We start from the raw sequence: 26894 nt of genomic DNA, 5'->3' as shown, positions 1-26894 counted from the left end.
GAAAAACACTTAAATCACCAAAACTCTCCCTCAGCCATGTCCCAGAAAATTTCAGGATGAGAAGCATTCAAATCACTTTTTATAATTTTTTCAAGTTGACAAATATGTGGATGCATTCAGAAAATGCATCTTTGCTTCACTCTGTATAGCACAGTTATGTATGCTGTACCTCACACGCTGTTAAAGAGGTTTTTTGAGAGAAAAACCCCTTGCAATGATATCTGCATTTTTTCAGAAAACAAGCCACTCTGCAGTTGCAAATTAAATAGCAGATTTCCAAACATGTGAAGAGCAGCTAGGTGCATCAAGCAGCTAATTATGCTGGGAAGTCTCTTCTGGTAGCATCAGCACCAGAGAATTGAAAATAGTCTCTGTATGGAACAGAGCTTGGAGTACAGCAATAAAAATAGGTCTAAATCCCAGGATGACCTTATACAGAAGTGACTCTTTTGACTCTCTTTTCAGGAACTCTGAATGCTCCAAGGGCCTGAGACTGATCCCCTTTTGGCAGCAACGCCAGCAGAAGCAGCCAAGGGAATTTCAGTGTAGAGACAAGCGCACAATATGCTTTAGCTCCACAAAGTACCGAAGCACACAAGGGTTAATCTTTGTCCCAGAGCAGAGACTGAACTGTGGGCAGGGAGTTCCACTGGGGTCAGAAATCCTCTACCAACATCTGCTCTGCAAATGCTCCAGCAGCCTCACATGTGTGTCCCCATATGGCTGTGCAGGGTTGGGCCGATGGAACCACATTGCCAGGGATTCACTCACCATAACCTCCTGCCCACCTCACCTCCCCCCTTTTCTCTCCTGAAATACCTTTCCACCTGGCTGAACCCTCGAGGACTAGAGCTCTCAGTTCAAGAGCAGTGCAAACAGTTTGCGTGCTGTTCCCTGACCCTGCACAGTACAATGACACTGTTCCCTTTCTCAACGGGATGCTTTTGTCAATAACAAAAGAACACACGCAATGGTCTTAACAGAGCACTGCAGTGCATCATCATGCAAAAAACAGTGAAATAACAGTTTATAGTAGATCTCATATCTTCCTCTTCCTAATCTTATTTTGTATTTCTTCATGGACTGACTCCTGTCTGAGGTGTTTGGGTTTTTTAAAACAGGTTGGTTTACAACGAAACCCCATGACTGCGACTGTAGAACTGTGTAACTTTATCTACATTCTTAAAAATCAGTTTTCCCTTTTCATTGCTATAGGACTTTAAAAGTCTCAACAACAGTTAAGGGAGCCATTACAATAATCTCTAAAAACCGGGGAGGTTTCAAAGCCCAGCAGTTTTTATCCATTTGTTTTTTATTTTGTTTTTAGTTAAATACAATGGAGGCCAAAGAGGGCTAGATAGACAGCCCTGCAATGCAAACTGACTACTCATGAGACCAGACAAATCAAAAACACAATGTAAATTATTCTTGTCTTTGCATGTTTCACTGTTTTGCTCTGGGACATAGTTCTGTGGCCCCTTAAAGCATGTAAGTGTAGGAGGCAGAGTGGATATTGCTGTACCCCAGATACTTCCCAGTTCTCTCCTGCAAGCCTTTTAAGACTCAGCTGAATCACTAAGACACTGATCTGAAAGACCTAAAGGTGATTGGACACATTCAATCCTCCTGAATCACCATTGATTTCAGGGGAGTTCAATCAAGGATGAGTTTGACCCAGTCTGCCTTTTTCTTCTTTTCTTTCATTTTGTTATACAAAAAACAGCTTTATTTCACACACCTCATTTTCCAGCATGATTTCATGTTTTCTCTCTCATTTCTTCCTAAGGTTTAAAATTTTCTCTTTAACATCAGATAACAGATATGAACATGAAATAGATGTCTTAAAAATGAGAATTTGAGTGTACATGGGTCCAAGCAAAAATATTTGCATTTTAGCTAGAACTTAAGATATTTTACAGTGTTTGAATCTCAATCAGTCTGGTATTTCTCTTTATTTTTAAACATTATTTTACTCTTAAGCATCATTCGCAGTTTGTATCTTCAGTAAAACTAATTTCACAGGAAAATCATAGAAAACATCAGATGATATGTAAAGAATATTTCTTTAGGACAAACTTAGTTTTCTTAAGATGAATTTTATGACTTTGTTGTCCTCTCCCTAGACGTCATTCCAAGGGTGACGAGGACAAGACAATCCTAACTTCTCTGTTCAGACTGTTCACAGTGGTATGAATGGGAGCAATCTATGAACTATTCACAATGAACTAAAATTCTTTCATAAAAACCACTGCAATACAGCTTGGTTCTAGTGCACCCAGAAACATTTTAGAATTTTAATTGGAATTAACTTTTAAGTGGGTTAATTCTATTGCATTAAATCTTAGTGTGGACATTCTTATTTAGAATTTAATTTAAGCTAAATTGAATCAAGGCCACTGTAACTTCAATTAAGAGTGTCCATAAAAGGATGTAATGTAGTTTAGCTAGTCCCTTTTCAAAGTTAATTTGAATTCGTTTTCTCGAGACCCCATGTAGACATTAGGAACTTTTGTTCTGTATTGACTTGGGCTTGATTGAAACCAATTACATAAAGGTAAAAAGGTTTTTTACCTCATCACTGATCCCCCTGGGTTACTGGAGTTCCATTTTGCTTCACTAATTCGGTTGATAAAATACATTTTCTCTGACATTTTGTTGTTTGTTTCATCTCATATCTCTTTCTGGACAGAAATTTATGTAGGAAAAACATGGAACAATAGAAATTTTACAATAGCCTGATAATAAAATTCTCTTGATTACAGAAGTCTGTCATGGTATCTCATGTGCCTTCCATGATATAAGGGGCTATATATATATATATATATATATATATATACAAGCACCTTAAAGATTTCTCTCTCTTATGGCAGAAATACCTCAGTGAGCAATAATTAAAGTGCATTATTTCTATAACTATGCTTTCTTAATTCTTTTTTCATTTATTATCAAACTAAAATCACAGATCTATGTTAGGGGCATCTGAGAACCACAACAAAATTAGCATAAAAACAACCTTTAATAGAAAATTATACGCTGTTCTAAAATACTGGTCCAAAACATTGCAGTTTTTATTCCTGTCATGCTGGGGTCATTTTTTAAAATACTACAGTATTTTTTTTTGGTTTAGCAGTGATTTAACAACATCTATTTAGACATAGTACAGTATACTTTATTTCAAAAATACTAGTTTTGGTCCAGTAGAATATTATCAATTTTTACACATGGAAACATTAAATCATAAATTAACATCCTTTTCAAAAATGTACTAGAACATTTCAAACTGGTAGGGAAAATTCTGCACTTTAAGTATATGTAAGATTAAAGTTGGTATCTGTTCAAAAATGGAAAGGCAAAAATGTGCAAGGCTCATGGAATCCAAGATGTTAGCTCTGATTCCTTCCAGAGTTTTCTAACTACTCACAAACTACAAAAACAGATGTGGGAAATGCCAGGTCAGAACAGCCTAAGAATGCATATACGAACATAGCCAGTATAATGAAGAGAAACAAACAAACAAACAAACAAAAAACAATTAGAGTATACACCTGCACTTAAGAAAGTTTCATCTGAATCTTAGAAAATTGGAGTCTAACTTTTAAAGCCCAGAACATCATTTCCGAAATTACAATATTTGCACTTGTCTACTGAATGTGCTAATGCTGAATATTCTTGTACCCATACACACCATCCTCCGAGCTCTTGACCTCAGTAGATGACATAAACTAGAAGACAAATATATTTTACTTTGATGAACATATAATGCAATAGCAGTTTACTACAATTCTCTACAGTTTGGCAACAGACATGCTCTGGTGAAATCTGAAGTAACTTTGAAAGATTTTACGATTATTTTGACATTTGCAAATGTGAGAATTGTCCATTTCAGTGGCATGAAAAGATCGAGTTTGTACCATAAAAAGTGCTGTTTTTCCAAATGCATTTTGTATTATGTAAAACAGAGGAGACTGAGGGATGAAAGGAAATTATATTAAAGCAGCCATGGTAAACCTGCATCAATGTTTTTTGGGGTATGATTTGAAATAGATATCTGCCTAAATACTTCTATGCCATGGTGATGCATCAAGAAGGATGTTTTCCTGTTTTCAAGTGCTGAATTATTTGATGCTGAGTTGGAGAAGTGCTGGGTAGGTATTTCATAACCTTGATAACTATAGGCTATATTGTTAGTATGTATTATTTCAAAATACCTTCTGGGTAAAACAGACCCAGCTAACAACACACTAAAGCACCAGAGCCCATTTTGCAACATTGCATTTGTAGTGGCTAACTGAGTCCAAATTACTCCCTCATTCTGTTAATAAACAAAGCAACAAAGAGAAAGAGACATGAGCTAAAAAGTTAAGGCTGCAAATAGCCTCAAGTCTGGCAAATGATGGTTAAACTTCTTGTCCTTGTAACTATGGAAACCCCTTAAGGTAAGAGTGGAACACAGGCACTTTGTGGTCTGCAATTTACAAGCTGTTTAATTATGAAGGAATATGAAACTGTTAGGGGCAATGCAATTATCATACTGTGATAGTGTTTTGAAAGAAAAAATAGGTACAGCGAAATATAAGAAGTTAATTTTTTGGAAAATTACTTGTTTTAGGACTTCTATGAAACTGCAGCACATTGTTTTTTACTGAAATCTGTGGGGTTTTTTTTTCCCCAAAGAGAGTGAGGAGCCAAAATTAGTAATATGACATTTTTCCATAATATCCCTCGGTAGATTCATAGTAATTATGTCCATTCTATGCTTCATGAACAAAACCAAGGTCAGGGTGTATTTCAATTAAACTCTAGGTGTTACCAAAGTGCAGTACAGCCAGAATAGCAAGCACATTATTACCAGATCTATCACTGCTGGGCAATGAACAGGTCACAGGTGCTCTTGCGTACAGCATTTGTACACCTTTAAATATTACAAGTGGGAGAACGCTTCAATTCAATTTAGAAGGCAGGTAGTGAAATAAAATTAAGAGTGAAACTATGTGATGACTCAGGGGGACTATAACAACTACTTACAAGTATTTTCCTGGATCTGAACAACAAACTTGGACCTGATAGTTCTGTTATTGGGAATTGCATGAATGTAGTGACCCCAGGGCCCTTTGCATACAATGGGAGTTTTTGGCATCAATCGATCACTCATTGGATTGCCTTAATTAGATGTCAAATATAAACACACCCTCGCAAGCCCTCTGGAAAAGAGACAGGTAATATTATTCTCATTCACAGCTGAAGAAACTGAGGCAATAATGGATTAAATCAGTTGCCAAAATTTAGTATGTGTGTGTAAGACACTTTATAAACATGATCTTCATGCTCCACACTGGCCAGATGCAACACATATATTATCAAGTATCTGCTGAAAGTTGGTGACACTATAGATGGCAAATCTGAAGAAATACTTTGGGAGTTTGAAACTAAAATTTATAACGCTATTCCTACTTGAAACTCATTGGACGTCTCTTCTACCCAGAGAACAGACCACAGACACCAGTGTGGATCACTCGAGACCCAGTCCAATCCTTCCAACAACTATAATGATAAAATTACTGCAATGATAAAAACTGAAAGAAAATTCCTTCCATAGGACTGTGTATCTGGCAAAATGTGACATTCATTATAATTTGGGGTCATCCAACTAAGGAGATGTAAAGCCCTTGAAAAAGAGCAACAGTTCACCTTCAGGGAACTAGCCTCAGTAGCTGAAGAAGGAAAGGGAAAACCAGCTGGATTTAACTCCATACAGCACCACTCTTTGTGCCCAGCCATCCAACCAGGTTTTTACCCAATGAAGTGTTCACCTGTCCACACCATGGGAAGGTAGTTTCTCCAGGAAAATGCTGTGGAAGATGGTGTCAAAGGCTTTACTAAAGTCCAGGAGGACAACACCCACAGCCTTTCCCTCACCCACTAAGCAGGTCACCTTGTCATAGAAGGAGATCAGGTTGGTCAAGCAAGACCCGCCTTTCTTAAACCCATCCTGGCTGGGCCTGACCCCCTGGTTGTCCTGTACATGCTGCATGATGACACTCAAGGTAATCTGCTCCATGACCTCCCCTGGCATGAGGTCAGACTGATCTAAACTCTACAAATCAGCATTACCTATATTCTCTTATGTGTCAATTCTTGTCTAACAAATGTATGTTTCTGACCTGGTAAAGGACTGATGTTGTTTCATGTACCACAGCACTGTTCAAAGATAACATTTCAGAAACAGTTCCACTCTACTGTGACTAATTACTACTGTTTTAATTTCTAGATTCCAAGAGCAAGTTCATTAACCCCCAAATATCTTTGTATAAGGCATAATCATAGGGTCAAACATGCACATATAAGATGACATTCGGATTTTACCTTAACAGGGAATAAAGATCCTTCCCCTTTAGCTAGCTTAGTCACGCTCTGGAAGAAAAATTAAAGGTCCAGTTTTATAACAGTGTCAGCTACTTTAATGTGGCAAAATAAAATAATTATGTATTTTTATATATTGGAGCATTGTTTTACTATGTGCGCTGAAATATGACACGAGCAAAATCCCATATCATCCATCCCAATGTGTTTTCTTGAGGTATCCAAGACATAATGCATATCTTTTCAAAATATATAATCTGATTCAAGAATTGATAATATAGATCTGCCTAGAAAGTTACCATTAACAAAGAGAGCTTTGAATGCAGCTTTCTGAAAATCCAAGGCTTTAAAACAATTTGTGAGAAAATTTGGCAAATTATATGAGTTATTTCTGTCCAGACCACCTATAAATCCAAGAAACATAAATTATAAAGATAGAATAGATGCTATCTCTCTGGAACTTTATGCTACAATAAGTCTTACAGAGAAAAATAATAGATTGTTTTTCACATAGACATGGTTTTAAAATTGATGAATACACATTTATTTAATGGAATATCTTCTCTACGTAGGCTGCTTATATCCTGCTTGTCAAAATCACCAACCAAATTCAAAATATTATTACACCAATGTGAAATTCATATCAGAGCCAGGAAATCTAGCTTATAGCACCTTAGCAGAGGATAATTTACACCATAGTGCTGTATATCTGCTTCAAGTTACCAACAGGCTCTAATGCCTAGGATCAGCAGTGCTGCCTGCTTGTTCAGCTGTTCAGACTCTTAAATGCTGATACACTATCCTATATTCATCAGCTCACCACACACTTGCATTTTTACTTAGTTCCATGAGAGAAAATCATAGGTAAAAATTTACTCCTACAGAAACCAAAAGGAGTTTTGCATTTGGTTTCAGTGGAGTCAGGAGTCCATGATGTGTATCACTAAGAATTTGTTATAGAGTGCCAATTGCAGATTACTGCTGATGTAAGCACTAGGGCTTTGATGACATTCTTTTAGGACAGTTTTCAGGGAGATGGAAATGTAATTTTCATTTAATTAAAAGTGTCACAGAACATAAAAGGAAAAAATAGTAACTGAGACAGCTAAAAAGAGTTCCTATATATAAAAGTGTGCTATAAAAAAAACAGTAATATAATATTTTATAACATCAATATATTAATGCAGCTGATTTAAAGCAGCTGTCATACCTTATGGTAACAAATAGCTTCCAGAAAAGGAGAACTTTCCTGATAAAGGCCCGAGTACTGAATTCAGGTTATTTTTTTCATTCTATACACTGAAAGACACAGAGTTACTACAGGAAAAAATACTATCTGGTCAATAGTTAAAGATAGTAATAAAGCATAACATAGCTGGTGAAGCTTTCATTCAAATACATGCATTTCTACATGCATAGCTATATCTAATACACCTAAATAGACTTCAACACTATTTTAAAAAAGCTACTTATTTGTTTCCTATCAAGAAAATACTTTCTGAATTTCTGAATTCTAACTGTTGCTCTAGTCTGAGCACATAAAAACTACAGTTGAAGGACAAAATTGCTAATGCGTCCAGCTCTCTTTGCTCAAAACTCTTTCCTGGACTCGTGTCTATACTTTCTCCTCCAGAAAGATGCATGAGGACAAGGACATGAAATATTTTCAAGGAGTCATTAGCAGGCACACATGCAAGCACTTATAGTGGACATGGATAGTGCAGTCATCCTGTGAAGTATCTGAAGAATTTTTGGCGTCATCAGGCACTCTCTTCCCAGAGTATTTCACACCAGTTCCATGGGGTTGTGAGCTACTAAATAAGTGCTAATGTTGCATTTAAATATCAATGATACACAGCATGTATATCCCCAACACTGCCATGCCTTGCAGACCTGCATTATGTAGTGGACTTTTTAGGCTGGAAGATTACACAATTAATTGCAGAGTGGATTTTGCTATTTGCCTATAGGCAAATATAGTTATTTGCCTATTTCCAGATGTATCCACTTGTGCAAGAATGGCTAATGGCAGCTATTACCAAGTAACTGTCTGTCAATGTCTGCCTTTGATCTGCAAGAATGGTTTTAAAACTTGGGTTCAAGCATCTTCAGAAAAGCACCTTAATTTCTTTATTCATATTGCTGTTCATATGCTCAGTACTTAAGAAAGCTCAGAAAGTGACAAGATGTAATCACAGCAACTAGAACCAGCAAAGACTACAGGGAGTTCCATCTCACATTCTTCACATAGCAGCACAGAGATTTCCTTTATTAGACCTGATTTCTGAACTGGGACCTAAATCTCAGAAGAATTTCATGGAAGACAGGACAGCTGCTGTGTATCAGAGATAAGGAATATGCACAGATTTAAGAATTTCCTTTAACACTGCAGTCATAGATCTAAATCTAAGCTATCACTAGCTGGGGGTGGGTGGGGGGGGATGATGGAAAAAAAAAATTTACAGGGAAAAGAAAGTGATATATATAACACTTTCCTGCGGCTGCTCTTTATAATTCTTTTTCCTTTCCAGTAGAGTGAAGGCAATATTTTTCTCTGTAATTCTAGGAAATTGTCTGAATTTAGTCCAATTTCCCAGATGGGATAAACTGGAGTTGTTTCATTCAAGTCACTGAAACCAGATGATTTTTATTCCAGTTGAAGTCTGTGATCCTTGGTACCCTCTAAACTAGACTTATACATTCTTGAAAAATAAGGTCTCTTGGAAGATCTTACAGCACCCTTCCAATACTTAAAGGGGCATACAAGAAAGCTGAAGAGGGACTTTTTACAAGGGCATGCAGTAATAGAACTTGAGAAAATGGCTTTTAAATGAAAGAAGGCAGATATAGATTAGATATTAGGAAGAAATTCTTTACTGTGATGGTGTTGAGGCACTGGAAAAGGTTGCTCAGAGAAGTTGTGGATGCGCCATCCCTGGAGTTGTTCAAGGCCAGGCTGGATAGGGCTCTGAGCAACCTGGTCTAGTAGAAGATGTCCCTGCCCATGGCAGAGGGGGCTGGACTGGATGATCTTTAAGGTCCCATCCAACCCAAACCATTCTATAATTTCATGGGCTTATGAATATCAAGAGGTTCAGACAGCCAACTGCTATGAAAATGGAGGTTTTATAAAATAGGCTTAAAATGGTAAAGATAAGACTAACAGTTTTAACTATGTAATAAAGAATTCTGATTGCTGAATGATGATAGGATAGTAATCACACCTTAAGAGTGGATCTAGTTTTGGTTCTCAAGAAATAAACTTCCCTTTCTCTGAATAATGAGTTATTTCCTTTCTTTTTCTCTTTTTTAATCCTTAGTGACATAAAGTATAGGGTTGCAATGGTAGTTATGAAATAAAAACAGCAGACATAATCCACATTAAAGGAAGACGGGTCCTTATCACCTCCTTTATAATGTGTTATGTCTGGTGTACATGGAATTTAAGAGGTTTTACATTGACTAATAGATGACAATAGCTTAGAGTTATTTATTGAATTTCATGCAGATGTTTCCTTGTGAGTTTTAAATCCTACACCAACAAACAACATACATATATATATATATATATCTCACAGTTACTTTATTGTCCACTGAAATCTAAGTATTTCTGGAGAGAATCATAGCAGGTTTTTTATAGTTTAACATGTTATATCAAGAAATACTGAAGACTTCTATCTTCAACTGAAATCAAAGGCAAATTTTAGAAATGTGGGCTATATATCTATGCTCAAATTCGACAAAAAACAATTCGGGTAAACTTCCCTAGTGTTTTGGAAAATACATATTTGGAAAAGGATTCAAATATAAGTGGAGTGGATTTCTCATTCATTTCTCTATCATGTCAGAGAACAGTTATTTCTGCCAGAATAGCACTAGAGCACTGCTGCAGAATTAGCTTGGGAGAACAATCTGCTTTTATGAATTTGATAAAATAGCTTCTTGCAACTTTCCATTTCGTTCAGCAGATGCAATGGATCATTTTTGGGAGAGACAGAAAGCTAGGTATCCAATGGGAAGAGACTGGTACCTTACATCGTTTAGATAACAGTAAACTAAGCGTACTGATAATCTTTCTATCAGTATTTGCAGAAGCATGTGCCAGACTCTTTTCCCTCGCATTTGGTCTGAGTGAGACAGGGCATGAGAGATTACTTGGGAAACAGACATGAATTACCTTACCTCTTCCTCAGATAGTAAACCATCATTTTGTGGGATCTATTAACATCCAGTATCTGCTGTCCAGACTGCCCTGAGCAACATTTCTCACTTAGAACAGTAACAAATTAATGTTCAGTGGCAAATACTGGGATTTAAAGTCCACTCTATAGGTATCCACAAGAAGAGAGCAAAGCTGTATTACAATTTTTTCGTAATACTTTACAACTGTTTAAAGAGGGAAAGTTTTCTGCAGCTCCACAAAGCAGCCCAGCAAGACTTCAGTATATCGAAGTCAGAAAAACAGCTTAACTAGTCTCCCCTTAATGTATAAAAGTGGCATAGTAAGTCACCTTTCCGTTTAATTAAGGGTCTTATAAGAACTGAAAAAATTCATTTTTCCTTCTTAAAGAATACTAAATCCTTCTTTTAAAATTTAATTTACCTGCAGCCTGGTGTCCAAGTTGCCAGCAATTTCTTTTTTTCCTTAAGTGTAGTACAAATCACTAAGTACGTTCAAAATTATATAGCAGCAAAAATAAAAGATTTTTTTTTCTTTAAATGGTTTGGGGTGCTTTTATTCTCACCAGGATCCCTCACATTTATACTAAACACAGATTCATTTTTCAAAATGAAATTTAACAAGCCGTACTTAAGAGTGAGAAATGCACTTACTAGACCATATGCAATTGCTCTTCGATGTTATTCTTTATTTCCCAATTTTTACTAAAAGGTAAAGTAAGAACATACTAGGAAATGAGAGGAATCATTTTATTAGTCACTGCTGAACAATACGAACAGAAAATTCAGAAACAGCAGACAGTATACCTGGAAGCTGGTACAGAGCCACTGCTGTCTTTGTGAAATTCTGATTTTCAGACTGTTGACCCAAGGATTCTGAACTGGGATTTGCTTCACCTTCCTTGCAGACTACAAGGAGCAATGATCAACTCCATTTTCAGAGCAATGATCCTTGGCCATGCCACTCTGCCCATTGTATGGTGGCACAATCATCAAAAACATGAATAAAATTCAAAGATCCATACTTCAGCTAAAATGACCTGACTTTAATCCCCTAAGAAAAAGGTCCTTTTTTTCTGAACACATGCTGAATTTTGCTATTTTTGGAATATTCTCTCAATGGGAAATTTCAATATCAATTCAGTGCATAGCAATCACTTCATTCAACACCAAATTAGTTATGGATGCTGAGCCAGTGCTCTATGTCATGAAGAATGCCTGTAGAAAGCCCTGACTGTGCTGTAATAGTGGTTACTGTCAAAAATAAAATTCACAGGCCAGATCCACAGCTTGTATAAATCAGTGTAGCTTCACTGGCACAGGCTCTGTCTCACTGCATCCATTTAAATAGTTTCTCAAACTCCTGATCCAACATTTTTATCCAAGTGCTGGTTCAGATAACTGTGGGCCAATGTACATACACTTAAGGAAAACAACAACAACAGCAACAAAGGATACCATCTCTCTTTGTTCACTCTTAATGAGGAAGAATGAAGATTAGTCTTTTAATATTTGTCTGGTAATTAGTTAATTACATTCTCATGGAAATTATATTTAATGCAGTATTTCTCAAATATGTTTCAAACTTATCAACAGCAGGGTCATAGAGATCCTCTACAACAATTTGTGTCTCTGTCCTTTACAATGACAATTGGATTTCTGTCACAAGGAATAAACAAGGGGAGGTTCCTAGTAGATGTGGACAATGGTTAGGAGGAATTCAGTGTTTGATATGCATGTGTCTTTCCTCTGGAATGAAGACATTAAAAGGTTTAGATTATAAGTCCTTAAATTTAATTTTCACTCCTCTCCTGATGAATTATGCCTTGCCAAAGCCATGCCAAAATTAACAAACAAATTCAGAATCAAAAATCCCAAGTTCTAGCTTTCTTTTTCAGTCTAAACAATGTCATTTTCACAATAGTATCAAAAAGATATATACTTTCATCAACAGCTACTAAATAATCAGCTATTTTGAACTGCAGAAACTGAACAAACCATTTTATCTCCCCTATTTTCCCAGTCACCTCACTCAAGGGTAACTCCTGTGCCATTGACCAATCAAGTGATTAAGAGGACTTCAGAAGAGAAGTTGGAATGTTTCTATGACATTGCTGTTTCCCACTTGTCCCTTCAGGCAAATGTCATACCCCTTAATTGTATCACATTCTCTTATGCAATATGCAAAAATATCACCTTTCTATTTAAAGTTACAGATCTATGTTAAATATGAGTTAACTATTGGAGAAGATAACAACCTTCCATTATTTTGAAAGTTTGATCTTAGTGAGGCCTCACAGCATTTCAGCTGAATTAGAAAAAAAATGCATAAACCTATCAGGACTGCATTAGACAAAAGTACCCATAATCTTTGATGCTGATTCCTTTCTTACAAGTATGAGCTACTAATTTTTTCCTGTTACTTAAAGCAGCTGGCTGTAAAATCTGGAAAATGTAAAAAGGGTTTGCCAAGAGAATGCACTTCAAAAATTGTTCTGTAGTTTAAGATCAGGAGTTTATTGTCCAAAATGCATCCAAAAGTGCACTTTTGATATACTTTACAGTATCACTCCACATGTTGCTATAGGAAAAAAAAATTATTCATACTCACTTTGTAGGGTAGAACTCTAGGTTTGCTGGAAATGAAAGTAGCATTTGTCCAAACAAGTCAGTCTTTCAGGGATTTCCCCCCCTATACTGCCTTGCCTACATGTAGTATCAGATTCCTGATGTATCTACAAGATCGGTGGTCACAAGTTAATCTTAAACCTGTTACAGAAAACTAGAATTAAAACTTGGCTTTTGTAAGCAGTTTAGGGATTTTTTACCCTGTCCCTTGCTCACTCACAGTAAAGCTGAGTGGTGTATGCGACATTTGCCATTAGTTGCAACTCTTAGTTGAAGAAAACTATGTCCTGTGCCACATCTAATGGGGTAATTCCTGCAATACATGTAGCAGAACTTTTGTGTTGCAGTACTAAAGATTATAAATTTACACCCTGCTGCTAAAAGATGCTGTTGGGGTCACTACTCAGTCTGAGCTAAAGCTGATTTGATCTTGAAAATCAGCAGAGTAGCTTCCTGACTCAAGATCATAGAGTTATATAGTCTTTCTCAATAAAGGGTCAGATTAAAAAAAAAATAAATGAAAAGAAATCACAGGGGGGGAAAATCCAAGAAGCTCATTTCAGCTAATTACTACCACCATATCTGGCTCATTAGTGCCACTGACTCATGTGGTGTGAAAAACCAACTGAAAAGGTTGCACACCAGCAAACTAAACATGAAAAATACTCTTTTGTAATTATAAATGAAATAGAATAATTGATTTATGGTCAATTAGTCCTCTGACCATCTGATAACTTAAGTGATAAATAGGTAAATAATGCAAAAAACATAGGACTTGTGAGGAAAAAAATAATTAGAAAACATATCTTCTTAATAAGCTGATTTTTTAAAATTTTTTTTTACTTCATCTCCTCCCCCCATCCAAAACTACTGCCAACAGAACTTACTGAACAATAGCCTGTTATGCAATACCATGAAATGTACACAGTGGTTTTGATGATAATAAACTATTCAAAAGCCTAGAAATATTTTTTGCAGAGCCTGGGGATAAAAATCTAAAGAATTTAATTTCTACTGACTTTACAAGAGAGTTTTATCCATTCTACAAGATAACCCCCAACCACTATCTAAAAGAAATAATTTTAATTAGGTTCTGGGGAGGAAATGCTGGCCCCAGTAAAATAATTAGAAAAACACTTTCTTTCCACAAGAGATTCATTACACTCCATATGTTTTTAGAAGAAAAGGAATGCAGTCCTGTTCAATTTTTAGATCTCTATTCTTTTCATGCCTGTTAAATGCTACATCGAATCCTCTCTCACTCATATGTATTTTCTTGTGAGTCATTTAGAGATAAGCACAAATACATGGAGATTTAAAAGACTGAAGCCAGCATGCTTCATGATAATTAAATCCTTAATTCCTAAAGTAGGAGTAAGGTATCTACCTAATTTTGAGGCTCTGAGCCAGAGCTACTCTTTGCAGCTTGTTTTTGCATTGCTCATTATAATTTTCCTGGAGTTTTAAAAGCCTTCTTCTCTTGGGTTCACTTGACTAATATATAGATCACCTAAGTTAGAAAGAGAATCATGTTGTGATGTCCTCTATCCCTAATTTAGTGTCATCCACCCCTTATTATGTTCTTACTAGTGCCTGCACTCCACATAGAGATAAGAAAAAATGATGGATCTGAGAAAGTGCAAAATTATAGTATGCAGTGGATGTTTATGCAGAGGATATGAAACCATTACCAGTCCTTTGAGACAGTCCTGAGAAACTAGGATTCAACAACCAGAATATTGTGCCATGCAAATGGAACTGAATTGCTTCTGGGGAGAGGTAATGAAATGGGAAGATGAGTGTCTTCGTTACCATTTTCTATTTCATAGAATAATCATGCCTTAAAGCTGCTAAGACCAGTTCCTCACATACTTGTTTGCAGTGTGGGGTTCCAGAGAGACCACGACATTTACAAGTGCTGTTTCATCCTGCCCAAGATGTTAACCCAGCTGACTGTCTATTCTGTTGTTAGTTGAGAGGTGAATACATAAACATACAAAACCATATATATTTCATAGAGACACATATGTAAAAAAGAGATAGGGACTGGAATTAAGGTCTCAAAAGAGGAAATTAACTCACTTGCCTACTGACTCACCCTAGCCTAGCCTTGTTTGAGGATAGTCACGTGATCCATTAATTTGAAATCTAATTATGGTCTACTACTAAGCACAAATGCAGGGAACTGCATGTACCCAAGGAGACATTTCAAAGAGCTTTCCTCTGTGGAATGTCTGCAATACCTATTTTTAAATCAGGACCCAAGATTTTGCCTTCACTGAAATGAAGATAATCTCTGCACAGTGAACCAAAAGAGCATTCCCTTAATTAGTGGTGTCTGTATTGGGCCAGACACAAACATGAGAGAATTACATTCCAGTGCCCAGAATTACTTAAAATCTCCTTCAAATGTGTCTTGTTGAATTGGCAAATATATGTTCTTATGTGACTAAAAACCTCACTTTTTAAAAAAAACGTTAATAGCTCAGCATTTTAATTACATTAAATTTTCAGTTCTAGTTTAGCCTTTGGACTTGACGGCATAGGGAAGCAATTCTACCAACAGAGGAGCAGATCTTTGTAGTCCATATAAAAATCACCCCAACTTTTTCTAAGATAGATTCACTTGGGAAATCTTTCTTTGTTGAAGACCTGTTTCTTTTAAAAAAACAGTTCTTATGGTGCAATTGGTACCCTTATATCCTTATAAAATACTATAGGTGCTGGATTAGGTGTTTCATTTGAAAACACATGCAGCAGCATAACAGAGATGTACAGCTTACTGCAGCTGGGATTCCGCACGCACTAAGATGACCTCCTAAAACTCTCCATCATCAAAGATTTCATCTAAACATTTGTCACCCAATGTTTTAGTCCTCCTGAAACCTTGAAAATCAAATGACATTAAACAGAACGTTTTAGTTGTATTATCACTGTCAGCACAAACAATTCAATCAAAATTATCACAGCCAATAAAAATCAACAAAGATCACAGGTTTTAAAAATTATCTGATCACTAGAACAGGGAAATCACTATCAGTTTCTAAAAACAGCTGTGGATGGACTGTGCTTTTATAACCCATTAAAGGTATCTTAATTTTTACAGTTATCAGGGTTCCACTATTTCACATTGGTGCTTCAGAGGAGCTTTATCTGAACACAGTGTTCCATACCAGCAGCCCTGCAATCAGCAATAAAATATAATGAACCAGTGTTAACAGCATGGTGTACTAGCCTTAGCAGTATGTCAGTCAATGTTTTTTTAGTTTGGCCATGAAAATTCCAACTTGCCTGTAAATTCAGATAGAAAATACCTTTTTCACGAAGTCTGTGCTGCAGGTGTCATCTCTGGCTCTCACTACGGTTTTTTTCCCAGACCAATTAAAGACAGCTTGCCATTACTATTAAAGTGTTCCTAAGTCCAGCTCCAGACACAGAAGGGACTCATGGCTTTACAGTTTATTGTAGACGTAGCTGGGTTTTCATTCCATAGGCACCCAGAGCCAGTGAAATAAACTTTTCCCTTCTGCTGCACACAATTCTCCAGTTACATTGTTAGGTGCTTTCAGCTTCATTTGAAACATCAGGTACTGGTCATTGCTTAAAGCAAGATGCTGGATGCCGTGGTTGTGTGACCTGATCAAATATAGTAAAATCTCTCCCTGCAGGAAGCAGACATCTCTCTTGATAACTGCGGCTGCTGCCGTGGTGATCACACTGCATGCAGTGCTGTGTCTGCAGGGGGAATTTATGGGCATACACTGCAGGCAAAGGAGGCTGGAAAGCTGGGGGCAGAGCAGCCAGGGTGCAGAAACATCGTGGATGGCCAGCAGTCCCCATCGGGCTGTACCACAGCAGAAAATGAGAGTGCGAGGGAGCTGTTGACAGCCCACACACTGAATGATGGGTTTCTTTCTGAAATGAGGAAAGTAAAACAACACTCAGCAGTGATGAAAAGAAGTAAAAGAGCAGCCCTGAACTATCACTTCTTTCAGCGTTGCAGGGACTGGCTCTGTGCCCAAAGCAAAATTACATCTAGACTCTCACACGCAGCTGAGCAGCTGAGAGAGAAATGGTGGTGTGTGCAGGGACTATCTGAGTTAAGTTCCCATTTCTAATTGATCCTAAAAGAAGCTGAAGATTCCAACCTCAGGATTCAGCCTAAATGTTATGCATGTCTATTTTTTGCAGTCTTGTGCAGCCAAATGTAGAGTTGTTAAGTGATACTAGAGTGTCCCTATAGGACACATAAAAGTCCTTATTCAGGCAAGTTGCAGCTCACAGAAACACTTTCCCAGTGCTGTGCTCTCACATCTGCGCTCCGCTAAAACCAAGGAACCTCTACAAACACCGATATCCTCCCCAAAAAAGCAGCTGGTCTCTGCTATTCACTAAGAGGTACCACCAGGGGTAAAGGTTTATCTAGATTTAAATGTGGGGTTGAGGGGTGTTTGTTGGTATTGCAAATATCTCAAGAGGATTAAACCCACAACTTTACTGAACTGAGTAAAAGAGCTACAAAGCACTGCAATTCAGAGCAGGTATTGATATATTTATTGAGATGACTTTAAAAGGAAACTTATACACAAGTTATTTTATAACTGCCATCTGTCAAGGAATTCTATATTTTCCACTAGAGCACTTGTACTGCCCGCTCTCAGGGATGGGAAAAATGGATGAAAATAATCTCTAGGTTGAGCCAGTAAGGCAGTTCCTCAACTGTCTCCCTGCATATGAGGGGACATATGAGTGAAGCCACAGATGGGCCAGCTCCAAGACAGACGGCTATTTCATTTTTTAAATGACCAGCAACAGATAAAATTGCCAGCCATCTAAAGCCATGTTGTTAGCTGTTCTTTATGCTGAGTTAGGGTCACTGCCTGTGAAATCAGCTTGTCTGAGAATAATCAACATACTGTTCTCAACTATTTCCAGGGAAAACAGAGCTGGTTTTGTTTCCTGTCATTTCAAGTTTAATTTTCTCTTCTTAATCCGAGTTTTAAAGGATCTCACAGAAGTGTCAACTCTGTGTTGCTTGATGAGGGAATTTCATTAGTCTAAGGTGACATTTTAGGTTTTGTTTAAATCATTTCTAGTGTTATTGCTTCCTGCAGAGAAGGATTCTTTTGAATTACCAACACATTGCTGTGCACAGTAGAGACCTCCTTTGGCAGGATATGAAAGAAAAATCACGTACTGATAGCTTTTCATACTCTAAAAGTGGGCAGAGAGTAATAAGGAAAAAGGCAGTCAGAGAAACTCTGAGCATGGACAATTTTTACAAAAAGAATAATTAGAGGACAAGGCATGTTCCAAAGTTGTTGACGAAAAGCTTTTCACATAAAGATGCAATTAAAACTCCCGTGACCACAGCTCAGAAATAAATCTATGGCATTTCCTTCTGCACCAGACTTAAAACTAAGTATGTATATGCATAATGATAAAATGTGTGTGAATGCCTCTTCATTTGCATCAGCAGTATCCTTTAAAAAGAATTAGAAATATTCAGCAAAATATGATATATAAAAATGTAGAAAGCGATCATAAAATTCTTTAGACCACAGCTGTCAAAGTCTGTCTCTCTATTTTCCAACTTACCTAGCATTTCTACAAATTTACACTTACCCCAGCCAGCTTACAAATTTACACTTACCCCATTCATTAAAATCAATGCCCAGTTCCCAAATACTAAGCTATTTATTGTTCTAAAGTCGACTCTTAGAAACCAAACTCAAATACCTGAACATGCTCAAAATGTATTTTAAAGCTATTTTATTGATGGTGGCTACAAATAAGATTTAAGCATTCAAAAACGTAGCAAAGTTCAGAAATTATTGACAAAATTATTTTTTTTTATATCTGCTAGTTCCCTTTCTATTGAGCTCAAAGACAAAGCATTTTTTTTTTAATTACTTGTATTCATAAATCCCTTTAACACTTAAGATCTGTTTAAAATACAGGGTTTTTCCCACATACAAAAAAAATTAAATTTTGTTTATTAGAAAGTTCTTGAAGAGCAATGCCAATCTTAATAATGAGATTATCAAAGCCACTTGACACATATTTAAATGTGAATTCTTTAGTTATTTATCTTTTCCAGTAAAGAAAGAACTATTGCAGGAATGTACTGTCAACAGAAAATTTAATTTTAACACAAAGGATTATTTGCCTCTTTTTCACCTTTTTTTTCTTTGTATTTTAACATTTTCCTGCAGAGCTATGATCACAAATAACAGCATTATGTTGGCACATGAACTGCAGAAACAAAACCTTATTGGAGCTTATTCCTTGTCCAAGCTGAAGAAAGTGCAGACTGCAAAGCGCACATGCATTAGCTGTAAAAATTATGTCAGCTTTAATAATTTAAGCTATTATTAGTAACACTGTGTGAGCAGGCATGTTTCCCAGGATTCCCTATACACAAGGCAGAGTTCAAAATTCATGTATTTCCTGTGGTTAGGCTTTATTATTGCACAAAATGTAATAAATTTGCTTAGCACTTAAAAATATGAATGTTTCTATATAGACCTCCTCAAACTTAGCTGATGGTGTTTGTCCTTTCTCAGGATGCCTTAGTCTTTTCTTTTTAACAGAGCCACTCCTGTTCTATTTAGGTCATGATAATGAGTTACCTGCTTTGGTGAGTCCTGGTGCTGCTATTGACAATTCTTATGATTTATAATGAGGTATTATTTTTAAGAGTCAAATTATTTTACCATCCTGCAGTCAGATATGATACTTTTTGCTCTTTAAAATCCCTACCGGCCACACGTATACATACTGGAATTTGCTGCAGAAATTGCTACAGTCCATGTGTAAATATTCACTGGTTTTTTCTGTTTTTTAATAAAATAAAGACAGACTTCCCTGAGAGTTAATGGCCACCTCCTAGTTTTGATTTTATGCTTAGCGGGCTGAATAATAAGACTGGTCAGGAATTTTACAAGACATTATTTTTTTCACAAAATCCTTGGCAATAAGACAAATTTGCCAGAGCTTCCAGTGGAGTGGCAAGTCCAGAAAGCGCATCAGCCCTGTTTAGAGACATTATCTAAGACCATCTCTCTCTGCCTGCTGCAGAGTGAGGGACCTGGTGGTCATGGAGCATGTTCCTTTGAAGTTCCGTAAGTCTGGCTTAAGCTGATTCTCCAAAATACTTGTTGCTCATCTTTGCACTCAAGCTTATGCAAGAAGGAATGCAGGTTTCCAGAGCAGCTCAGGAATCTTAATGTTTTAGTTATTTTTCTCACTTTAGTTAGCTTGAAATAGTATCTTAGACTTCCTAGTAAACATGGAATTTGTGAAGTTTACTCTGCAATTCATTTCTTTTCTCTTATTATTTCTTTTTGAGGTAATGACTTTCATCATCCAGACAGTTTTACTGCAGAAAGGGATAGGCACATGTAGGAAGAATGGGATGGTCAGCGGGATGGCAAGGACAATTCAGATAAATGCATTCTGCAATGCAGGGAAACAGCTCTGCAGAGGAAGATTGTGACATAACAGTGGATAACTCTACGAAAACAATTTTATAGCAGTCAAAAAAGCGTATTAACGTCAGGAATTATTAGGGAAAGAATGGAAAACAAAAGCTTTGCCATTCCCTCTTTAAATCCATTACTTCTACAAGGCTTTTGACACTGTGATATTCTCATAGGCAAGCTCAGGAAGTGTGAACTGGATGAGTAGATGGTGAGATGGTTTGAGAACTGACTGAATAGCAGATCTCAGAGGGCTGTGATCAGCAGCATAGGGTCTGGTTGGAGCCCTATCACTGGTGATGTCCCTCAGGGTTCAATACTGGGCTCAGTGTTAACTTCATCACTGACTTGGATGACGGGGAGATGCCTCCTCAGCGAGTTCCCTGCAGACACAAAGCTGGGAGGAGCAGCCCATACCCCAGAGGGCTGTGCAGCCCTTCGGCAGGCCTCAATGGCTAGAGAGATGGGCAGAGAGGGACCTTCTGAAATTCAGCCAAGGCAAGTGCAGCCTCCTGCTCCTGGGCACCAGGACAGGCTGGGGGCTGAGCTCTTGGAAAGCAGCTCTGTGGAGAAGGACCTAGGGGTCCTGGTAGAAAACAACCTGTCCATGACCAGGAGTAGGCAAAAAGGCCAATAGTTTCCTGAGGCACATTAGGAACAGCACTGCCAGCACGCTGGGAGAGGTGATCCTGCTATTCTACTCTGCCCTGGTGAGGCCTCACTTGGAGCACTGTGTCAAGGTTTTGCTTCATCTCTCTGTATAAGCATTAGAAAATAAAAAGTGTATGCATCAAGACACAAAAATGAATACTTTTTCAGAAAGCATGTAGTTATACAAATGGATGCTAGACAAGTATTTGGAAGAGTAAACCAATATGATTTATTAAATATAAATCTACTTCAGGCTCAGAAATGAATCTGAACTGAAAAGAGTCAGAGACTGACAAATACCTAGCCAGGGAGGATGCATAAACAGTTGACACGCTCTAAGACTCGGGTGTGTTCATATAATTCCTTATAGGAGAAAGAATACCTGAGCCAGTATCACCACCCTTATGTTGGGGCACTCATCATGATAAAAGGAGTTACCTGGATGACCTTGCATCAAAAACTGAGGACACAAGCTAGCAGAATGACAAACTATCAAGAGTATCACAGAAATAGCATCCCAACAAAGTTTTAAGTTGAAAAGAAATACATTAATAATAATAATAATCTTATGTTTTCCTATAAACTTTCCTATATATCTGCTGTGTGCTACTACAGGAAAAATATACTGAGGTACATGGACCTTTGGTCTGACTTGGAAAGATCATTCTTTTGTTCCTGTTAGGTAGCTGGAGACCAGGAATATTAACAATATCATACATTATAAGAAATACGTTGACCAGAATTTCCAAAGGACTAATTGTCCTACTGGAATGAAAAAGGGGGTAGCAGATTGATAGGAGAAGAAAAATGGAAAGAACCAACACAAACCAGACTTTGTTAGACATGGGGATTTGCCATTTTGCTTTTCTGCAAGAATTTGGGACTTAAATACAAAAACAAGTGTGTGACTAAAGCACAAAAAAGAAAATGGAGGACACATCCCACAAAGTGTGAGCAACGTTCAAGAAAAAACCTCTTGAAGCCTCAATCATACATTGATGGCAGTGGAGTCAAGAGAACATAGTTAATCTTGTTCTTATTGGATTGATATCTGCATTGGAGTGGGATGTTTTAATGCTAATGGTACCAGTTAGTTACATTTATAATTTCCTTTAAGTCCAATATTTGAAAAAATAAGAACCGCAAACTTCAAGAAATCTCTCTTAATTCAAGCAGTGTATAAATTTGTTGAGTCAGTAGAGGTGTTTTCCAATAAAAGAGCAAAATACTAAACAACTATACAGATTGTCTAGGAGTCTGAAAGAAAAATTCTATCAAGTATTTCCACTGGAACTCTACCAGACAATACACCATGCTCTACCACACTACAAGCAAAATACCTAAGTAATAACAGGATTCCTCACTATTCACCAATAATGCAGACAGAAACACTTCATTTTTCTAGTTTTGAACAGCTTACATACTGCCAGCGCTACATGGTAAAATTAGATGAATAGAAAAGAGTGAATACCTTTCCCTACTAAGAGTGCTTCAAAGTTAACATTCATGACAAGAAAACACAACAAACAGAAATATTTGACACACGAATGCTATAAACAAATCTATTCCAACACGTGCACACATTTGTATGCACACATACAAATTCTTGTTTGTCATTCCCACACCTTCTAGATTGTTTCTACCTCTTAAATAACTTTGAACAGATGGAAAAAAAAAAAAAATTGTTCTTTGTTCCTTGTTTATGTATTTGGCCAAAATTTTGGTGCCGGCATTGGAATTTGATCCATGCTTGAATCCTTGATATAGTCACTATAGCTATTAAAGAATTGACATATTAATTGCCACTGCAACTTCTTTTGCATTAAATACTAATTCTCTACTTATACCCCAAGATTCAATATAGTAGAACATCTTCCAGATGGAGAAGCTGAAGTTGCAAAGCAAAAATACAGAAGCAAAGCAAAACCTAAAGATAGGGAGAGAAGCCAATTCCTGAAAAAACTCACTTTTTTTTCCCCCTAGCGTTTATTTTCATTACATGGCGTAATGTGGCCTTCTCATAATCTCACAAGCCAAGAGGAACCTTGATCCATTCTTATTCCAAATTCCACAAATTCAACAAAGTTGATGCAATTTCTGATTGTCTGAAGGGGAACTTCCATCTCTTTCCATCCCACTGTGTCAGAATTTTGCTAGTAAGGGTTTTCTAGTAAATGGTCATGGGTTTTTTGGTTTCAGTTGGGTTGTATTTTTTTCTCATTTTTGTTTTTTTACCTACTACTATTTATTACAAAATCAGAAGGATTTTATGACAGTGCTACATAAGCACGAAACTACATAAAATTTTGACTCAGTATTAGCCTAACTCTGGCATTAGAAAAATCAATGAAGTGGGAGCAAAGACACTTTCAAATATCTTTCTCTTATTCATCATAGATATAATCAAATGATAAGTCAATTGAAAACCTTGGAGTTTACATTCATTGAACTCAATGTCTTCTACGTTTCAGAGTTCAAAGTATTTTTAGTTTCGTGCTCCAGAGTCATATAGGCATTTGTGTTTGCTCACATCTTAATTACATTGGTTTCTCCTCTTTCCTTTCTCCAGGATCTGTCACTAAGATTAAAATTGTTGTTCAAAGCACATCTAAGCAAGAAGGTGACTTTAGGGTTCATTATCTAATTGATCAAACAACCTGCTAATTAAATGTATCTGGGCCTAATCAAAGTAGAGACATAATGCAGCAACACAGTGAAACTGTCAGCGAGGTGCGTGAGACTCGCACCATCAAGGCGAATGGAGCTCACTATGCTGCTTAATTACATTAAAGCTATGATTTTCCAAGGAGTCTAGCAGAGACTTGGCTGTGTATCTTAAGTTGCTCTGGGTATGTAAGACTGTAATTTGGAAGTGCCTGAGTCTTAGCAATAAGCTCTGCTTCACATGACTGCTCTCGCCAAGCTTGCTCAGCTCCTACAGTCTTGACTCAGCACATTTGAGGCTAGTGTAAAACCTGGGCTGAATGATTCAAATGAATGGCCGCCTTCATGGTTCCATAGTCAAAGCCAGACATATAGATCTGGTATATCTCTAGTGTTCCATAAATCCCCCTTGTTTCTATTGTTTAAAAGTAATGAGCTACAACGAGATTTACACAAACTACCTTGTGCTCTCCCTTAACTCTAAAGCCAGTAAAATTTTCTTTTTCATTAAGGCCTATCTCTATTCTGAAAATAAAAACAAATACATGACTAATTTCTATAACTCTGGTAATGACTCATCTAACAAGAAAAGAAGATCAGGGAAAACTATTCTCCACAATTTTTCCAATTATAAGAAAAAACAACAACTGTATCCATTGAGGAAAGATTTAACAGTCTAGATTGATAACATGGTTGGAGACAGATAAAATATATTCTTAGATCTATCTGAACAATAATACATAGGTCTTACTGACTGAAGACTAGTCTCTTCAATCAAGGCTAATGTATACTTTACACTCAATGTTTCTTATGCAATGGTTAACTATGACATTTTTCATCATAGGCATTGCATATATTGCAGTAACATCTGGAAGTCCAAATCATGGTGCTAATGATGAAAGAATCTTACCCCAAAATTGACCTTAAAAGTGAGGACAGAGGAAGGATGATTTGTTTAATCCCATTTAAAAAATCAGGAGCACATCCATGACCCAAGCTCTCCAGCATGTTTTCTGCTCTAACTTGTGGGCAAAACTCCAGCTGTTTAATGATGTGGATTAAAACTCTAAGGCATGGCTCTGCCTGGTGTCACTCCTAGTTAGTGACCAGTTGTACACTGCTGCAGTATAAATTGCCCTGGAGCCAGCACAGTTTCCCCATTATTTTATAGAGTGGCATCTTAAAAATGGAAGAAATTAGCCACTAATTATGATCACACACTGCTGCCACATATTCCCTAATTGTTTGACTATTTCCAAACTTCTCACTACTGTGAAAGATACATAGCAATAACCTCCAACTGAGAGAAATATCTTCTGCCAAAGAGGACATTTGCAGCCATTTGCCTGGGTAGAGATTTCCAGTGAAAATTCATATGGAAGTATTTCCATAAGTCCAAGTATAATGATTCTCACACTGTGCCTCTAAAGCCAAAACCAGAAACAGAAAATACGTTTTATAAACCTGAAATAAATAAAAGTAGGTTCTAAAGTAAAGATCTAATGAAATTCACTTCAGCGTGAAGAGAATAGGAGGTAAGACTAGAAGAAAAAAGAAAAATTAAAAGCTTATATTTTTACACAGACTTTTCAGCCAAATCAGTCTTCAGGAGCGCTACCCATAATTATATTCTCAAACTTCATAATTGTTCCTGGGAAGCATCAGCTGGTTTTGAACCATCTTTCTTCTGAGATTAGTTCAATATGTTTACTACTATCTCCCCAAACATGACTGACATACTCTAATTTGAATCTTAACCGTTGTGGGTATATCTAGCCCCGGTATCTGAGGTTCCTGTCAAATCCAGTGTCGTTTCATAAGCTCCAAAGGCTGTCACAGCAACAGAAATTACAACACAACCCTTTTAATTGAAAGCATTTTAGCAATCAACAAAAATTTTGATGGAAAGTTAGTGTGTATGTCAGGAAGAAAGCATGCACAAATAGTAATATGTTTGAATTCCTATATGAATTCAAATATGAAATTTCAGTTTTGTTATCAAAGGAATTTCATATCTGACTTGCAGTTTTCAGAGGCAGCAGGCCATTAATCATCAGTGCTACTCAATTCCTAGCAGCCCTTTCAGTTCTTTAGTTTTACTTTTGAGTTATTTGTACAAGGGGATGAACTGACTGGTATTGTCTAAATGCAAAAAAAAAAAAAAAAAAAGCAACCAAAAAACCTCAAACCAACCACCCAAATCCAAAAACCGTATCTTAAGAAGGATATACAAAAAAACTTCCAAAAAAAAAAAAAAAAAAGTTGCAGCTTTTCTCTAGGTGATAGCCTAACAAAAAGAAGCATTAGTTCAGAGACAGAAGTTGCCTGCTGTTTCAGAAGTTTAGTACAACTAGAAATTTCATTATTGGATGGTGTCAAGGGCACAGATTTGGGGAAGGAGCTTCCTTGGGTAAACCTGTAAAGTTTTAAAGCATTTAAACTGGCAGAAGCTGAGGGGCCTGATGCAGATTCAGCCAAAGGACCCTGTGAGAATTTTTCTTTACTTCACAATTAGGGCAGTCAAGGAAAATTCAAGGAATTGGAAGGGCATGTAAAATAGGCAATAGCACCACCATAAAGAGTCAATTAAGAGTCTTCATATCCTGAACCCTGAGCTACTTCTTTAGCAAGAGCAATGGCTTAACTTTCTAACGTTTTGCTACATATTGGACAGAGGAAACATCTCCATTTTTCTGAATTCTCTAGTGTGCTTCTTTAGGCACTCGGCAACTTGTTCCAGGAACCCCTTCTGCAATGTTTAAAATCTGAGGAGTTCATTAGAAAGAAGCCAAAGAGAAAAATACATTTACCTCATTTTGATTACAAAGGATTGCCATTTTGGGGTTTCTAACTCCCTACAGGCTTTTAGAATTGAATTTTATAACTTTCCTTCCAGAGATTATTTAAGAGAAAAAACATTTAAATCATCAA

General features: G+C 36.9%; 1 protein-coding gene across 11 annotated transcripts in view; it reads right to left on the bottom strand.

Moving 5' to 3' along the window:
- Nucleotides 1-26894, bottom strand: part of LRRC4C (leucine rich repeat containing 4C) — a 505807-nt gene that overhangs the window by 22134 nt on the left and 456779 nt on the right. For 2 of the 11 annotated variants that reach the window (XM_020583648.2, XM_020583649.2), the window contains exon 7: nucleotides 6364-6411. The exons of the other annotated variants lie outside the window; for them this stretch is intronic. The gene's annotated coding sequence lies outside the window, so the exon portion shown is untranslated. The remainder of the gene's footprint in view (nucleotides 1-6363; nucleotides 6412-26894) is intronic. 11 annotated transcript variants of the gene reach the window in all.

Source organism: Corvus cornix, chromosome 5, assembly GCF_000738735.6.
Source record: "Corvus cornix cornix isolate S_Up_H32 chromosome 5, ASM73873v5, whole genome shotgun sequence".
In the NCBI taxonomy this organism is placed as follows: Eukaryota; Metazoa; Chordata; class Aves; order Passeriformes; family Corvidae; genus Corvus; species Corvus cornix.
The sequence above is the reverse complement of the archived record's forward strand: the minus strand, read 5'-3'. Positions and strand labels throughout refer to the sequence as shown.